The sequence below is a fragment of the Fukomys damarensis genome, unplaced genomic scaffold (genome assembly GCF_012274545.1).
Source record: "Fukomys damarensis isolate Sample0158 unplaced genomic scaffold, DMR_v1.0_HiC HiC_scaffold_5, whole genome shotgun sequence".
NCBI lineage: Eukaryota > Metazoa > Chordata > Mammalia > Rodentia > Bathyergidae > Fukomys > Fukomys damarensis.
Genome location: NW_022900917.1, coordinates 9147243 through 9165542, shown reverse-complemented (window position 1 = coordinate 9165542; position 18300 = coordinate 9147243). Strand labels below are relative to the sequence as shown.

At 38.8% G+C, this 18300-nt stretch overlaps 1 protein-coding gene across 1 annotated transcript in view; it reads right to left on the bottom strand.

The window, feature by feature from the left end:
• The window catches only part of Trps1 (transcriptional repressor GATA binding 1), a 230118-nt gene extending 212076 nt beyond the window's left edge, over positions 1-18042 (bottom strand). Inside the window, exon 1 of the mRNA XM_019206817.2 lies at positions 17766-18042. The gene's annotated coding sequence lies outside the window, so the exon portion shown is untranslated. The remainder of the gene's footprint in view (positions 1-17765) is intronic.
• Positions 18043-18300: the final 258 nt, after the last annotated feature.

The following is an 18300-nucleotide window of genomic DNA, read 5'->3' as shown; positions in this document are numbered from 1 at the left end:
ACCGGCTCGGACTGCAGCCTCCGCTCAGCCTTTGAAAGGAAAATGGAATCCTGTTTCTGCCACTGAACTGAGGCTTTTTTTTTAAACTTCTTTAAAAGGGGAAAAAAAAAGCAAAAGAAATTTCACTGTTGGTGTTTAGCTCCGATTTTCCAGTTGTCCCACCCACTAAAGTAGGCTGATCTTCAAAACAGAATTTTCTTCTAACAAAGGCAAGGGAGATAAAAAGCTAGTAAGTGATTAAAACTTTTTTTCAAGGTAACCTTAACCACGCTTAGTTTTTACGTCTGGAAAACACCACACGCGGCTCAGAACAGGGGGCTGTGGAGATCCGTCTGGAGGAGGAAGGGCCAGGAGCAACCACATAGAGCACAAAGACAGGAAGATCAGCGGACAGCGCCTCATCCCCTGTCATTCAGCAGCTGCCCCAAGACTGCCGATCCAGCCTTTTACTGCACCAGTTCCTACACTGACAGAGGGTGTGTGTGTGTGTGTGTGTGTGTGTGTGTGTGTGCGTGTGTGCGCGTGCGCATAAGCGGGACACTTCCAGAATTATTACTAGACATATTTTCTAATGCCTTCTACAGAGAGGTGAGGGATTTAGTTCCCTGAGAATGAATCAGGGCCTAAGAAGAAAGCAGATGGAGGTGTCTCTGACTTGCTCTGTAGGACTCTCTCCCTGGGCTAGAAAATAGAGAGCCTGGGGCTGCAAGGACTTTCCGATGAGAAGCCCAACTGCATGAGAAATGACACCAAGAACTGGCAAATGGGCTCATGCCCAGTTAAAAAGCTTCCGCCCAGAAGGGAAACGAGGAACCGAGTAAAGAGACAACTTACAGAATGGGGAAGTGAAGTGTTGCCAGTTGTTCCAGGGACAGACGACTGCCCTCACCTCCAAAATAAAAGAGCCAATCAAAAAATGGGCAAGTGAGATAAAATACAAATGGCATAGATACATGAAAAATGTTTAACCTTGCCAGACATCAGAGCATGCAAATTAAAACTACACCACTTCGGCTCTGGACTACGGGCAGCATGTGGGTACCCTGAAGTTTTATTAAACTCCCTTCGAAGTTCTTTCCTTCGCAAAAATTGAAGACAACAGTACTTTGCTCTCCGATGGACACCATACACCCATCATTAGAGAGGTCAGGACACCTAGCAGACTGCTAAACAAATCTGAACCACAGTTCATGGTTCATGTCCTAAGGCAGTCGCCAGTAGACGGCAAACCTGACCAGCTCTCTTTCACCCGGGCCTGTGATCCACCGTGGTTGTGTGTGGGGTTCAGTGCTGGCTGTGGCGGATCCCTTGTTACTCCCAGTAGCTCATTCCTATGCAAAGAGTGTGGAGCCTTTGGACAAAGTTTGCATGCCCTCTGCTCCCTGATTTTCACAAGTGAACACGAAGCCCGACACGTTTAATAATATCCTCCTTCCGTCACTAAAGGGCACCACGCAGCCCCAGCAGGCAGGAAGCTATCCCAGCACACGTGCGGTCCAGCTGGCAAAAGCAGCCATCTTCAGAGTCCCACTCCTACATGCAGTCTGATAAGGAACATTTCAATGGAGCCAAAACATACATTTCCTTCCTCTATTTCTTGCAGTTAGCAGACAGGAGAGCTACATGGTCACATCAGGGATTAGGAAATGGCAATAAAGAGATTTCTAAGCCACCGGGGCTACTGGAACAGCAGGAGTAAATTTCGCCTACTAGCTTTCAACCAAAAGTATGCACCCTTCAGTTGTGGAAAAGTACAGAGGATTAAAACCCCTACTTATTAACCTGAATGTACTCTTCAGTGAAACACTTTCTACTGTCATTTACAGTGTCCAAAACACGGGCAGACATTACTTCTAAAACCCCAACATCTCCTTCAAAGAACTTGTAAAGTTGCTGATTGATACATAGCGACATCAGAAAAGTGTGTGTGAAAAATACAATTAGCTAAGGTTTCTAGAAAGCTTTGGAATGTTTTGGTTTTAAGAAAGAAATAGGTGTAAGCCCTACAAGTAATGACTGACGGAGGAGATTCCCTCAATGGGTCATCTTGATTTCTCCTCCCTGGCTATATGGATTTGGAAACACACAGAGGTGGCAAGACTTAATTTTCCAGAGCCGTTTAAAACAGTACTTAAGTGCACAACAGAGGCATATGTTAAATCAAAGGGACTTCCCAATTAGCAGATAAAAGCAACTTTCTTCGTTTAAAAAAACAAAACAAAACCTACATAAAGAAAGCCAAGAATGTAGTCTTTAAAAACACTCCAAAATTGGTCCCTGGCTTTTAAGACAAAACTAAAAGTGATCAGTAAAAGTCCAGTGTTCAGAAGGTTCGGGCATTTTTGTTCCTAGACGGAAAATGTCACAGCAGCTACTCACTCCGTGAGCATTTCATCAGCCTCTCTTGGGAAAATGCGGGTAGGTGAAAGAGCGAGGGCCAGAGAGGCTCCTTGGCTGCCCCCTTGGGCACCTCACTGGCCGGCAGCCCTGCTCACCAGTATCCCTGTGGGACCTTCTCTCAGTCACCCTGCTCCCCAGGCAGCCGAGCCCAGCACCTACTCACAGGAAACGCCATCCGCACTCCAGCACACAGCCCCTATCCTTCGGCAGCAGCACGCAAGAAACATCCCACACACAGAGGTGAGAACTGCACTTCCTGATTCACGGCCTTGGAGCCGAGCTAACACCGACCGTCACCCCTCCTGCTTTCGCGGCACATCCTTCATCATCTTGCATCTTTGCATACTTTGTGGGGTGCGCAGCAGCTGTGTTTCCATCTGTCTGTAGTTTCCCAACGTACAGGAGCGTCCTGCCTGTTTCACTAACAGACAGTCCCCAGCCCGGGTAAAGGACAGTAACCAATGAAAGGCAAGTCGAGAACACAGCCAAGTACAACCTGCTGCTGTTACAGTGGCATTATCCTTTAGGAGAAAATCATCAGGTCACACTTCGATGTCTATTAATTGTGCAACACCATATAATCCCTTCCTCTCTGAGCCTAACAACCCAATTTCACAACTGTCTCCACAGAAGAAAGCTTGTAGCCAAAGCGTTCTTCACCCATGTGCCAATGTAATGCAGCCCCTTTAAGATACTACTGCATCCAAAGAATTTGTAAAGAGAACAAAAATGAGTCGGGCATGACCTAACTGTGTACAGGCTTGCGATGCCAAGTGGATTCTGGTATGTTCCATACTACAGCCACGAATTAACAGGAATCTAAAGCAGGTAAGCTTAAACCTGAATGAGTGGGGTGGAAAACTTCAGGAAGGAGTACGGTAGCCCCCCGAGTGAGAGTTCAGGAGAATCCCTATAGTTTACATTATATAAAGACTTTCCTTAAAGAAAGAAGAACATGAACAAAAAGGCCGGCTTGAGAATGAAGTGTATCAAGTACAGAATGCATGCGGAGAACCACATTACTTCTAGAGATACAATTATTTCATTCAAATCAAAACCTGAAAGCATAAAATCCTCAAAGAAAAGCACAGAGATTAAGAGGAAAATCCAGGACAGACTAGAAGCAGTGTGGCAGGGATTCCCTGGAAGCCAAGACAGCGGAGATACTTGAGAGAACAGCTGGCCGCATCCAGTTCATCTGAGAGAGGCAATCAGAGGGAAAGACCACTGGGGCTTGGCTTCTCCGAAGCCACTGGTGACTGCAGTACAGCAGTGTCCGCACACAGAGGAGCCTTGGCCAGTCCATGCACTAGAGCAAGGGAGATTTCACGAAATGGGACCCAGACTCAGCCATTCAGGATTGTCTGCCCTCTGCAATTACATTTTATATCTGCCCTACATTTATTTTTCATTGGAAAAAAGAGAATGGATTCCATAAAAGACTCAGAAATAGTCTAATGAATCTCAAAGAACAACACTTTTAGGCCACCTACAAAGATGAAATCCATCTGTAAATAAATGCAATGTAGCTTTTTATTTTGTTTTACCTGTAGCCTGTTTTAACTTTTCTAAACTGCCAAAGGAGCTATAATGTTCAATAATTATTATTACCTAATGTCCATCCAATACTCACAACACTGACCTATCTCTCAACATCATTAGCCAGTAGGACGAGGATGCTTAATAAACATTACAATTGGATTATAATCCAGATGGACAAAGAATGAAGCCATTTAAGTACATCCTATAAAATATCTCAGACAGTTCTGTTCATAGATATTTGTCATGAGAACAAGTACAAAGTAGTTTAATGAATGTCAGAAGAACGCTTACCAAAAGAAGTTGAAAACGTTAACATAATTGTGATTCCAGGGAAGTAAAAGAAATCTAAATCAGGAAAGGAAACTCTTTAATAAGTGAAAAGGAAAAAAAAAATACGATAACTCATTTAAAGCTTTTCTAGAGAGGGCCTCTTTATAGAGACAACAAAAAAGTATGTTCTGATTTTGAAAGGTACAGACTGAGCCCTTTCTCCCTTATTTTCAGCTGCTATGCAAGAGAATATAACAAGGTTCCAACGTCCCAAACTCAAAGAAGAAAAACTTCAGAAGAGGTAGGCATCTGTAGTATTCTCTATGGTTGTATCAGGTATGCATGGGAGCTTAGAATATAATTCACAGTAGAAATGAAAAATAAATTCAACTATCTACAAATAACAGAGGAGAAGAGAAAATGGGACATCTATGTAGCAATAATGGACATTTTCAGCCATCTTTCATACAATTTGCTCACTACACCAGGAAAGGTTTTCTGTGGAATTACCAGCGTAATAATCAGAATGGCTTTTACTCATTTTAGAACCACTTTTCAATCATGCCATTACCTCCTAATTTAACTGATGGTTTCTAACCGAAGGAATATGATTATTTTCCACAAGGCAAGTGTTTCATTTTAAAGGAAAGACTTCACAAACTATTTATTAAAAACTTTTCACCTGAAAGAGATACTAAAGAAACAAAACCAAAGCAAACAAATAAAAACAAGACTGGCCTCTGGTTAAGAGACAGAGAAAAACAAACATGCAGATGAATGCATAGCATTTTCCACTTGCCCCTGGGACAAAGAAGGTTCCAGGGCAGACTCCAGACCACCTAACTCCTTCTGCTTCCCAAAGTCCCTCAGGGAGAGAGCAGAAAAGTCAGGTGCACAGTTCTCACTGCATGGCATTTGCTGCAACTTTTTAAAACCCGGAAGTGGACACAGCTGTAGCCCTGGGATTGTAAACTGTGTATTTCATCAATGTGGGGTAAGAGCTGCATTTGCCTTTAGTTTATGCAACCTAGGACTGCAACCTCAGAAGTCTAACACAGGGGAATCTTTCTGTCTTCCCAGTGCAATAAAGCAAATGAATAAACATTACTTTAATTAAATTACAAAAGAAATATTAATGACCCCTATGCGGTACAGTTGCAGTCTCAGCTCTAAATGGAAAGGGGAGAAATTCAAAAAAGAAAAATAAGCCTTAAAATTATGTGTTAAAATATTTCAGCTTCGTTGTATCATTTGAAAGATAGGTCTAATGAGAAAAGCATTTAAAATAAATGCTTCTATTATTCTTTAATGTGTTTTCAATGACACTGAGGAGTTTATGCCAAATGCCATGTTTTATTAACAAGTGACGGATTTCAGTCTCAATCTCATAGAGTCTACCGTCTTTCAACCTGCCTTGGGGAACAAGACCATGAGCAGAGGGAAGTCCAGTTTCCTGAAAGATTAAAAAAACATTTAATTGAAATGCACCACTTTTTAAAAAAAGAAGTCTGTGTAAATGTTTGAAGTGTTTTAAACTAAACTAAGTATTTTAAACTAACGGGAGAAGAGTAACACAGACTAGCTTCCTATGAATGACCATGTTTATGATCAATTTTTTAGTGCAGACTAATAATGTATTAGTGAATGCAAAGAGGTTATCGCTAAGATGTTTGAAAGAAACATTAAACCTGGATATTCTTCAGAAACTCTTTAATCCTCCCTGATAATTTCTACATTACACATTTGATTCCCATATCTTCACAAGGTATTGGTGAGTATACCAACTGAATCATCATTTGATCATCAATCCCTCACTGCCTATCAATCAGAAAATGACAATTCCATTCTCACAAACATCTGCAGTGTAAAATAAAGAGTGATGAACATTAAATATTCAGCAGATTTCCTCAACAAACACTGACACTAATGTTTTACTTATAAGTAGGATGATGATCAGTTCAGTTCTTTATCTAAATAGGAGAAAGCCATTTAACTTTTTATCTTTGGTTTTCTTCTTTGTGGAAAAAGATGATCATGCTATAGGAGATAATACCTCAAGTTCCTTGCATTACTCAAAGTAAAAGAGACCTGATGTTTGCTCTGAGGACAACTGAATTAAACACAAAGACAACAATCAACTGAACCTGAAAAGCAGATTGAAGTCTTTCACTGGCCTGGGTCTACCTCTCTACAACAAAACTTCTACAAGAATCTCAACCCTCAATTCATATTTGGTCCTTCTTTAGGACGCAGAATATTATAGATGCATGCACATACAGTGTTCCCATCAGGAAAGAGAAGGCCAGGGTTTAGAGTCAAACCAGAGAATGAAGACAGTTGTCTCAGAGACCACCTCCACTTAATATGCATCTAATCATGGGGATTTAATTTATTCTTCTGTATATTTCCTTTTGTTCAAGAGTTTCTTAAGCTAATGAAATAAAATATACATTCTTCTGAGCTCAGGAAATTCGCTAATAATTTTAAATGATCACTTTTTGTCAAAATTAAGTGGACAAATTATTTCTACAACAGTCTTCACAGACTGTTATTTGGAAAGTAAGCTTCCTATTTGGAAAAGATGAAAGGACCTGCTGGAAATTTCATTCTTTATCTACATGTAAAAATTTTTAATTAAATCTGAAAAAAAAGTACTAGCCCTTCTATTATTCCAAATGGGTACATATTTTTATTTGTACTTTCAGAGTAGCCCATTAAACATGACTCGAAATCATGACCCTGTTGTAGTGCCACACTGTTGTGAATAGGGACCAAAAGTTTTGATTAAATGTTTGCTTGACATCACAGGAGACAAATAGAGGTGGCTACTTGACAGACATGTTCCCATTTCTACCAGGAGACACCAAATTGCTATAAAATACACACACACACACACACACACACACACGAAGAAACAATATGCTCTGTAGAAGCCAGTTCCTCTTTTCAAGGAACAGTACTGGGAGGCATTGGGGATACTAAGTTATGATTTGGTATCTACTTCTTCCAAGCCTAATGCATTTATTCCAAATGAAACATTTTAATCCCCTCTCAGATGTATAAACTGAGCTGCTACTCCTCTATGGCAGCAGCCTGAGTCGTTTTACATATTATAATTTAAGAATGCCAACTAATTTAGTCGTTAGAGGAAAAATAAGGCAAAGGCACAAAAACATTTACACTAAAATGTTTTTTCACTAAAATGTCACATGAACGTCTCTGGATAGAGATTTAATTTTAACCCTATGCATTTAGAGTCTTTTTTATTTTCTTACTAATTTTGGAGAATTCCATGGAATGATCTTAAACAAAATTCAACCATAGTTAAAGATTTTTTTTCTTCAGTCAAATTTTAGAAACAAAATACATAAAGCATAAATGAGAAAGAATCAGTGTCCTATTCTTAAATACCATTCCAAATTTTAGATTAATAAAGAATAAATAAGTAGGTGATTTTCCCAATTTTATTTTATTTGAAGTAAAAATAAAAGTGCAAAAATGACACACAGGAGAGGATTTCTCCCTCTAGCGACTCCTTAGAAATGACAGAAATATACTGGTAGGGTGCGGCAGGAAAACAGAAATCAGGAATCTCTGCCTTTCTGAAGCATCAGTTTCTTCCAAGATAGCACAAAAGAAAAAATACAAAATGAAGGCAAAGTTAATTTGTATTTTATGAGAAATAACAGGATTATGCAATAAGAAAACTGAAAAGATGAAGCATTTTTTTCATAAAAGTTAAAAAAAAACTTTCATAATCAATGAACATCAAGCAATCCAAGGCAATTTAAAAATATTTCTCTACAGCCAGCCCAGAATGAAGGATGTCAATTTAGAAGCATATTTCACTTTTTAAAAAATTCAAAAACTTCTAAAGACAAAACTTCAAGTTAACATCCCAGTGATTAACCGGGACTGCTTGGCCAAGAAAAACTTTCAGCACTTAAAACATAAAACTGTTAGTTTCCTCTGCTTGGAGACAGAACATACAAAAAAGCAAACATTCACTGCTATATTTTCATAGACATGAAAGATAGAATGAGCTTTTATAAAAGGTGACCATGGAATATTCCTACGTATTATGATAGCAATGTCACAGCTCTTTAAAAATCAGTGGCAAATTCCAAACCTTAGAAGTATCCTTTGTAGATGGTTACTATTCTAGTTTATGTAACTCCTGAAACCTTAATGGAAATACAACCATTTACTGGACTTAAAGCAAAGCACCATATATTAAGCAGTTCGTGCTTGATATTATTGAGTATGGGTATACACACCACGAATAACACAGAAAACTCTTCATTAGAGACCTCAAAGTTTTGATAATGTGACACTTTTCATTCTGTCTGTTATGAATCTAAAACATTCTGATGGTGCGAATTTGTAAGTCTTCTCCTTCCCTAAATCAGGATAACGTGCATTTCAAACATCATTCATGATCGAATGGTCCAACTCATATTTATAAACTTGGAATGCAGAGTTGGGCAGAAATACTGAGTAACTAAAATTGCCTTCATCTTTTTGCCAGAAATATGTCACAGTTGGTGCTTATAATTGTTTCCAAATTATACCACAACTTTATTTAATTTCATTCAATGCATTTCGTCATAGAAATGGAGTGGCAAAGGGCAGCTCAACAACAAACAATAAAATCAGATTATTATTTCACTGCATAGAAGCTTTTTCCACATCTTATACTGCTGCCTCCAAAATATAAATATTATAAAGAAATATATTTAAAAATCCTACAGCTGGCACATTTTTCCACTAGAAGGGTAAAACCCTTATTCATCCGGAAACTGAAATATAAGACCTCAAACAGGGAGGAAGAAAAGTAAAAGAAAAAAATGGTAATAAAGCAAGGCAGAAAAATCCAGAGGAAGCATGCTTGGTCTCAGTGTAATTTTCTTTAGTTTCCTAAGATCAACGGCATCGTGCAGCCCATGAGCTCTGCTTACTCTTCTGAAAACCATCCAGAGGATTTTCAGAAAGGAAGAATTCTGGTTGCAGGTTTAAATGCCAAATTAACTCACAGGACCTTCCACTCCCGAAGCAGCGCAGCACAGAAGCTCAGTATAAGCGCAGGAGGGAGAATGCCTGTGTCACGAAAAGCCAGAACTATGAGTGTGACCGGACAGAGTTTATCTACAACTCCCAGGGACCACAGGCGAAGAGGTCAAAGTTTTCTATGTCAAAAATACATAAATGAATAAAGCCACGTGCAGCAACAGTCCTTGTGTTATCACTGCTTTATGAGTTCCTACCCCACTTCCTTTCAAATATAGTCATCTATGTATCTATACAGAGAGATACTTGTTTAAAGGAATTGAAAATGGGAAAAAAAAAACACAAAAAGAAGAAAAATCTGCTTCCACTAATATCTACTTTGGATCCTCCATTCCTAATCATTATTAATCTCACTTTTTAAATTTTATTATTGTAACAACACGTCAAATATTCAAGGAGTCCAAAAAGCACAGATACACCTAATTCAATGTTAACTAGGAGCTAGATATTGAATTGTTCCCAGGATAAAAAGTGCATACAGAGAAGCAAACATGAGCAACAATAAAAGGTTAAGTTTGGACAAAGTGAACGCACATAATTGTATCCTCAGGTACAGAGATTAAATGTGTATATTATGATGTTTGCTATTAGCCTAAATCTTTTGAGTGACAATTTCCTATTTACAGCTTATCAAATATAGAGAAAAAGTAAAATGTGTTAGAGATATTTAGTGCATTCTCTCACCATCATAAATTCTCTTAATAACAGGACATTTTTAAATGAATAAAAAGGAATAGGAGGGTAAAATCAACAGTTTATTATAATTAGGATTTAAATGACAGATTCTTATACTGATTTATGGCCTCTTTCACTCAAACAGTGTAAATGTAGTATAAAGGAGAAACTCCTTTTAACTATTTGCTTACAAGTTACAGAAAGCAATACTTCGTATTACTTATTACTCTAATGTGTAAATGCTTACATGGGCCACTAATGTCTAAATTATTTTCTAAAACTTTCCAAAATCCGCAGAACTAAGGAGTAAATTGTACAATAATCTTTTAAAAGGGTATACATTCAGTGCTAAACAACCACTTGTGGGACCTCACATATAACAGATATTCAGCAGCCCAATGCAGAAGAGAAGTAATGCAAAAGATCTCAAAGGCACATCAAGAAATAACTGATAAAAAATTATTAATCATTTCCACAAGGAGACTAACGTGCACTGAGAACACTTGGGCCCTTTTTCTTACAATTTCTGTCTATAATGTACATAAAGGATCACCCGTAACTTCCAACAGAAAATTAACAGCTCTTCTGGTGAGAGCGAGCCAGATTTCTCTGTCAAAAGCATTCGATGTCATCAAAAATAAAGCCAGAGAAAATGTAAACATCTTTTTTAGGGACACTTCTCTTTTAGAACTACTTCACAGTCCTGAGAGACAAATGGGCTGATGTATTTACTTCTACATCTTCCAGGGCTAAACCAGTGTGAGTAAGGACACCAAGAGCAGACACAAGTGCATCTGGTTTTTAATTTGCCTTGCCAATCTTACTCAAATCAGTATCAAAGTTGTAACTAAATTAAGAAATCTGAATTGTTATTAGAAAGACTAGTGTTATTTAAATATATATATATATATATTATCTTAAAACTCCACGTAGTGGCTGCAACACAGCAAAGATCTGTCCACAACAATTCGTAGCACGTACACGCACATCCTTAGCCAGCGTGAAGTCACAGATCCTGAGCTTACACTTGTGCCCAGAGAAAGAAAAGAGCAAAAGCTAAACTTAGATGAGCAAAGCTCGCTCCGTCCCTCCACGCTGAAGTGCATCATATAAAAGAAATTAAGTTCCACAAACTAACTTCTGCTGCATACTTCACACTGTTTATAGATATATGAGTTCCATACAAGAACACAGAGAAACTGAAACAGCGATTCACAAGCAGGCAGAGAAAGCCACGCTGTACACTCATCAACAAACGCATGTAATATTATAAGTCTTCACTGACCGGTAAGCGTCATCTGTTCAAACTCGAGAATAAAGCTCAGAGTTGAAATCCTTTTTTATCTCTATTTCTACATCTACACAGTATTTTTAGTTGAGCTGTTCTCTGTCATCTCACATCGGTCTCCTTCCTGATTATTACAATATTCAATTTAGTCCTATAATAACATTAATATTTTGAAAGCTGGAGTAATATATATATAGGATAATACATGTTTTTTATTCTTATATTACTTTATCATTCACTATCACAAATACAAATTAGCAGATAAAGCAATTATTGATGCACATAAGAGAACTACGCTCCCTGCAAATTCAAGAAAAACAAACAAAAAATAAGCTGTGGGCACTCGTACATTTCATCCTAACACTATCTGCCATAGAAGGCAGACGATGACTCATTTGTTTATTCAAGTGTTAAATAATTGAATATATGTTAACTTCTGAGTTGCTTAAAAGTATCTGGAACACTTTTCCAAGCCTATTTGGACTGTGCCAATCACCTAGCTACCAAATTTGTTGTCCTGTGCCGCCTGATGAAACAGGGCACACAGCAACACTCAAAACCAGTATTGCAAGCCTGGCACATTTGGGTGACGCACGGAATCCGTCACCCTAGGGAGAAGCGTGTGCGATCCTAGTGCGGAGTCTTTACCTGTCTCATCTTATTTCTACGTAATGTTTCGAGCCGAGAGAATTGTCGTTTACAAAGTGCTAGCCCCATAAAGCCATTTCTCGGAAACAAGGCTGCCACTTCCCTGCCTCACTCCACACAAATGGGACTTGTACAAACAAACTCGGAGGCTCTTCTTAAAATACACTAAGAGGGGGCACTTTGATTTGTAAGGTTTTTTAAATTTATTAATAAATTCAGAAGATCTAAGTATTAGGATCGCGATCATCATGTTTAACAGCCATACTCCAAACTTCCAGACTTTATAAAACAGGTCCTGGAGGACCTCAAATGATTCACGCACAAAGCACAGAGTCCATGGCTTGGCATGTTAAATTCCACCCTCCAGGTGTGCACATTAGGATCACCACATACATCACGTCCGCAAAACTCACCTAGGAGAACATGCACATAGACCGCAATATTTACACACGGCCCAGCCATGGAGACAGCTCGAAGCATCTGCAGGCATCTCCACTGCTGGACCCCAGCTCACAGTACAGGCAACCTACTCTTCGCTACCAAAATATGACACAAATCAAAATATATTACCTTTGTTCAAACAACGCTGCTGTTCATTATACAACAGAAAGTGTCATCCTTGGGCTGCCAGGAAGCAAGGTGGTGGTGGGATCTTGGAGCACAGTGGTACAGAATGGGTGGAGGCAAAACGGAAACATATTGTTTAAGTAAACCTTAAGGGGAGGGATGAAATCCCCGATTGATGGATTTTTTTTTTTGTATCATCTTCCACAAAACCCCCTACCCTACCCCTCCCCACCACCCTGCAGTAAACAAACAGCTGATATTCAGAGGCTGTAGCTCCAAACACTTCCCTCTGCTTTCTTTTCCTTCTTCCCAAACTTTATTTTTCACCATTCTCTCAGTTTTCAAGACAAACTAACATCATGAAATAAACATCTAATGACAGACACCCAGAACTCCTGAAATTTGTTTGAAGACTGTAAAAACCGCAACAAACCACCACTGACTCCCAGAAACTTCCACTAGGCTGGTTTGAATGAAAGAGCTGCAGTTCCTCTAGTTTTCCTCCCCCGACAAATCCTTAAATTAGCAAGGAAAGAATACCTGGGATTTGAACTAAAGTCTGGTGCTCCTACTCAAAAAACTGATAAACACACGTGAAGTAAATCAAAACTGTCAAATTTTTAAACAGAGAACATTTGCAGGGCCTGGAATATACAAAGTGCTTTTTCCAATTATAGTTACTGCAGACGCTTTACCCCTGCTCTGTGGGACACTTAATTGTTTTCGGTGTGTATTATTTCTTGAATGTGCTCTATATAAAAAATAAGAAATTCACTGGAATGAGTTTGGGATTAAAGGCAAAGTCCATAATGTGTAACCTTAGGATTTAAACCTTCCCAGCAATGATTCACGTCAGAAATGCGGACGTTCTAACCCACCTACCCCAGAAGAAAGCACACTATCACACATCTTTCTGCCCCCGAAAAGATGTTCCCGCTTGCCAGCTTCTGAAGTTGCCCCGTCAGTCAACACCCCCAGGATATATCTTAACTAAAGTTCTGCTTGCTGTGCAAAGTCAGACAGCGAGGCAATGACTAGGGAGGGAGAAAAAAATAAAAAAGAAATTAAAAATACTACAGGATAAATAAAACTAAAAAATTGTCATCTAAAATTGTAAGGAAGAAAAAACCTCCCATAGGAACACACTGACCATAAAACAATATTTTCACTCTCAAAATGCATTCTGGTACAGCTTCATCCATTTTCCTTCCTCTGCTCATAAAAATGATTAATGTCACAATGAAGCTTCCACATTTTAGGCTGCGGCTAACAGGTGCGGCATTCTTCGTACAAACATACTCACTGAGTTATCTCCATGGATGACCTTAATTATTTAATCTTGATTGAAACAAAAGCTAAAATTTTCCCCAAATAAGAAAGAAATAAGCAACGAGGATAACACTCTCCCCCAAACCCCCAAACTGTTTAAGTTTCAGTAACCTGAAATGCACCAACCATCGCGAAGGGCAATTGGAGAAATCCAGCCGTGCTCAGCAGGAAAGATTCTTAATAACAGATTGAAAAACAAGAATAAAAATAACTGCATCAACAGAGCCTTTCTTCCTCAGGCCACAAGCTCCTTCTTACTTGAACTTTTTTTTTCCTTAAAAAAAAAAAAATGGCATTTTGGCCACTAAAAACAATCCAGAACATTATTAAAAGTTAAAAGCTACCAATTACTTCTGTCTGTTCTTTTAAAGCAAAGTTTGGCATTACGTCAGTTGGTTTAAAGAAAACAAGAAAGAGAGAGAGAAAGAGTAGGAGAGAAAGTTTCTACTTGTATAAACTAAACCACCAGGGAAGGTGTCTAGCCACTTGTAAAGTATTTACTGCAGGTTTTTAAAGAGCTAGAAACATTTTTAAAATTAAATGGCTTTTATTATTTTTCATGAAGCGTACTTAAGAACAACAAGCATATCCTTAATGTCTGATTTGGGGGTTAATGTTATTTTTATTTCAATTATAGCCTTGATTTAGAAAATGATTTCCAATGATGCTTCAAACTGGACATGCATTGATAATTTCATCTTTGTTTTTGCTACTTGGGTTTGTGCTTTTGAAAGCAAACAGTGGGGTTAAAAGAAAAAAAAAAAAGTAGACACCGCCACTACAAGAGTTGCTAGAGCTGGAGTCGCTAGCAAGCTTCTGCCTCTAAGAAACTATGCGAACTCAAACTGTCTTCACCCACACAGCCTTCTGCAAATTCAGGAGAAAACATTTCCTTGCACCCAAAAAATCCTTTCTAACCTAAGTCAAGTTCTACATTACTACACCCAACAGAGAAGCAAACCAAAGACTGACAAATTCAGTTCTCAGACATTATCAGAGCCACTGAGTAATAAGACAACTTAAGAAACAACCATAATTACATTGAAGACAATATTTATGAAGGTCACATATAACAGAATATTATCTACCTGTAAAAAAATGGCTTGAAACGGCTTATATTCAAGGACAAGTCTTTGTTATTTTCTACAAAACAGTAGTATAAAAAAATACTCAGTATTTCAGCATATTTACTTTAATTGGCAGCTTCAAGCTTTGAGGAGACAAATGATTTTGACAATTATTTTTTAAACTGTCCAAGTTTTAAAACAGAAATAATTGTAAAGTGCTTTTCAATACATGGCCATGACAGGTACCCTTAAAAATCACGATTAAATTTCTGCTTGGCAAAGGCTAGAGGAGTGTCTTCATGTCCTACTCAGAGGGAGACCCTAGAGTCCCATAAATCACAACTGCTTAGTTGTAAAGGACTCACTTCTTTTCTAGCATATTGAAAGACAGCGTTATCCCATAGATAAGCAACCCAAGTAAAACCAAGCCTAGATGTACTGGTAATCATTTCCCCATATTTCAATCAACAGTAAATAAGGAAGGTCAATGAGTAAACAAGACTTGGAAACAGTTATCCCTGGTATCAGCAGTCACTACCCACCAAAAGAGGAAGAAAAAGAAACCTGTTACCTGAAAGCTGGACCAAGGATGAACAACAGGGAATGAGTCCATAAAACCTGACTGCTTTTATCACATTGATTGCAACTTGTGAGCTGCAATATTGGGACAGAACTGTCTGAGTTTATAGTTTTCTATGCCTGCCAAAAACAAATGCAGACTACCACACCAGCTCTCCTGCGGAAACTAAATTAAGCAAAGGCAAACACCAAGTGGAAAGCTGTCAGTCTCCTGAATGAATGGCTTCATTTTACACACCAGACAATATCTTCATAAGAATGTGTTCTAATGTGAGCCAGTCATTTTATTTTAAGTACATCACTTATTACAAAAATAATAATTTTTCCTTTAAATCAATTATAGACACCTGCCCATAAATTTTCCCAAGGTCTATTTGGTTTTACACACAATAGCATAGTGTTGTGACATTGTTTGCTATCAAAGAGAGTACTGAAGTAAACAAAAATAACTTTTAAATATGTGTATTACTAAAACAAGTTTAAACGTCAGTTTTCAACATTCACCCCAATTTCAAACTCAGACTTCTAGTTCAAAAACAACTGGCCACGATCCCTTTAAAAACTTTCAGTAATCTTTACTTCAAGAAAGATGGTAAGACAAAAGCTTATTAAAACCTAGTACCCTTTTACTTGCTGCTTAGTAAAAAATGCAGAGATCATTAATTGAAAAGTGTTGCTTCTATATCTGAACACTCATAATACTAGTAATAATAATAATAATAGTAATAGAAACGGCACTGAATTACTAAAATCTTAAAGAGGCCTTCCCACAGATACAGTCCTTTCCATGTTTTGAAGGTTTTCCTAGGATGAAGATTTCCTTAGGCATACAAAGACCTATACTGTGATTATTACAGTAAACTCGCGGGCGGGATATAACCTAAAAAAGTAAAACAAAAACAATACCAAAATATATATAGTAAAGCATATGTAACTCACTTATGAGTAGCACAGTGATTTGGGTCCCAAACTGTTTTCTGAAGCAAGGAAAACAGAAAATTTTATAAGATCATTTAAAATCTTAGCCATCAAAGTACCGTGCTCGGGCTTCACGGATGCTACGACATCTTTGCTCCTTACCTTACTGCTACCTTTAGGAGACAAAGGACAAAATACAAACAGCAGTAGAGGTACTAATAGCATCTAAAATTCAAAGGCCTGACAAACTTTCTGGAAGGCATTTGCCACATCCCTCCATTTATTTGAAGTGTCAGACTTAGTTATTACGTGTGTAAAGTATTCGACACATACAATCTCACATATAACAGATACACCAGGAAGCCATAAACATCAGCTCACTGCTGCTAAATTATACTTTTCCAACACAGTATTAATGAAGCCTTGCACTTGTAGAAACCAAGTCAGAATGCCGGCATCCTAACTCCACTTCCTCCTCAAAGATTTTATTTTCACATTATTAATATCTAAAATAATCGATCAACTTTGGCACACTAGTGGCCCTGTCTATTTAATTGACCAGAGATGTTTTTATCAGAGGGAGCAGCTTTAAAAGGAAGTTCAGAACTCTAAAGGCAACATAACACTAAGAACTCTATGTTTAACTTGTTAAGATTCAGCAGGTCATTAATAAACTTTCACAACAAGGTAAAAAAAAAAAAAACAAAGAAAAGAAGAGAAAAGACATTCTCAAAATGTTGATATCGTTTCCAGACTGTCTTGTCAATATCACAACTTACAGGGAACACACACTCTGCCAAACAAACCCTGTATTTATTCACAGCCCTAGCACAATCAAGGAAAGGGGGGAAAAAAGACAAAATAAAGGCCGCACGACTATTCTAGGTCATCTGCTCTTTAACAATTAGCCAGTGGAATAACTTGAGAGAGCCTTCTCAGCAAATGAGCAACATGTTAGAAACTTCTCCACAGTTGAGCTCAGAAACTTTCATTCTCATTTTGTCCACGTCAAGAACTGGCTGCCCGTACTGTTTCCCTGGACCGGCCCATCCCTGGCATGTCTGACTCGGGCATTCTTCTCTAAATGATCAAATTTTCCTACAGTGAGCAAGAAAGTAGCGCGATGCCAACGAGATCCATACATGTTGGCCTCGGAGCTGGAGAATTCTGGAGTCACTGAGCGTTTCCTATTTTATTTATGCTTTAAGCAATCAAATTTTAGGCAGCAACCAGGCCTACACTAGCCATCTCTGTAATTCTGTCTCAGGCCCCATCTGTGTGTTGCCTTTGACCTTACTGAGTGGCCCTGGTCCCTTCCTGTTCACCTGGTGCACGTACAGAAGTTCAGTGTGTCTACAAAAGTTCTGTGCCTCGCGTTTAATTCTCCGCTCAGCGAGCGGCTTGACTTCACTTACCTTGCTCAAACTCTAGCCGTGATTTTCAAAAACAGGGTAAGGATGAATATCCTAGCATAATTTTGATTCAACATTAAGATCCATCGCTCTCACTCAAAAAACTTTCAAAGTATCAATTCTGAGGCCTAAAAAGATATGGGGGAAGTCAAGGAGGTCCTACAATTTAAGTCCAAGATTTCCCTCCTGAAACCCCACCAAGCCTTCTGGCCCACTAAAATTGCTTTAGAGTCCTCGGGCCATAAAACAGTTACGGACTTCCCTGGGGAAAGAGGGGAAACACACCATGGCAGACAGGTACTAAAAAGAAAAGAAAAAAAAATTTCCCAGCCACAAAAACAGCTCTGCACTCCAAGCGGCTCCCGCACCCCCCCCTCCAATTACTCCTGGGGTCCTACAGTCCTGGAGTTCTTTGGAGCGACAGCGGTGTCTGCTTTGGTTTTTCGGAGATGCGTTTCAGAGGCTAGAGCCCAAACAGGAACTAGACAGCAGGCACAGCGCCTCGCCGCCCGCTGTCCCCCCGCTGTCAGCCACGGAG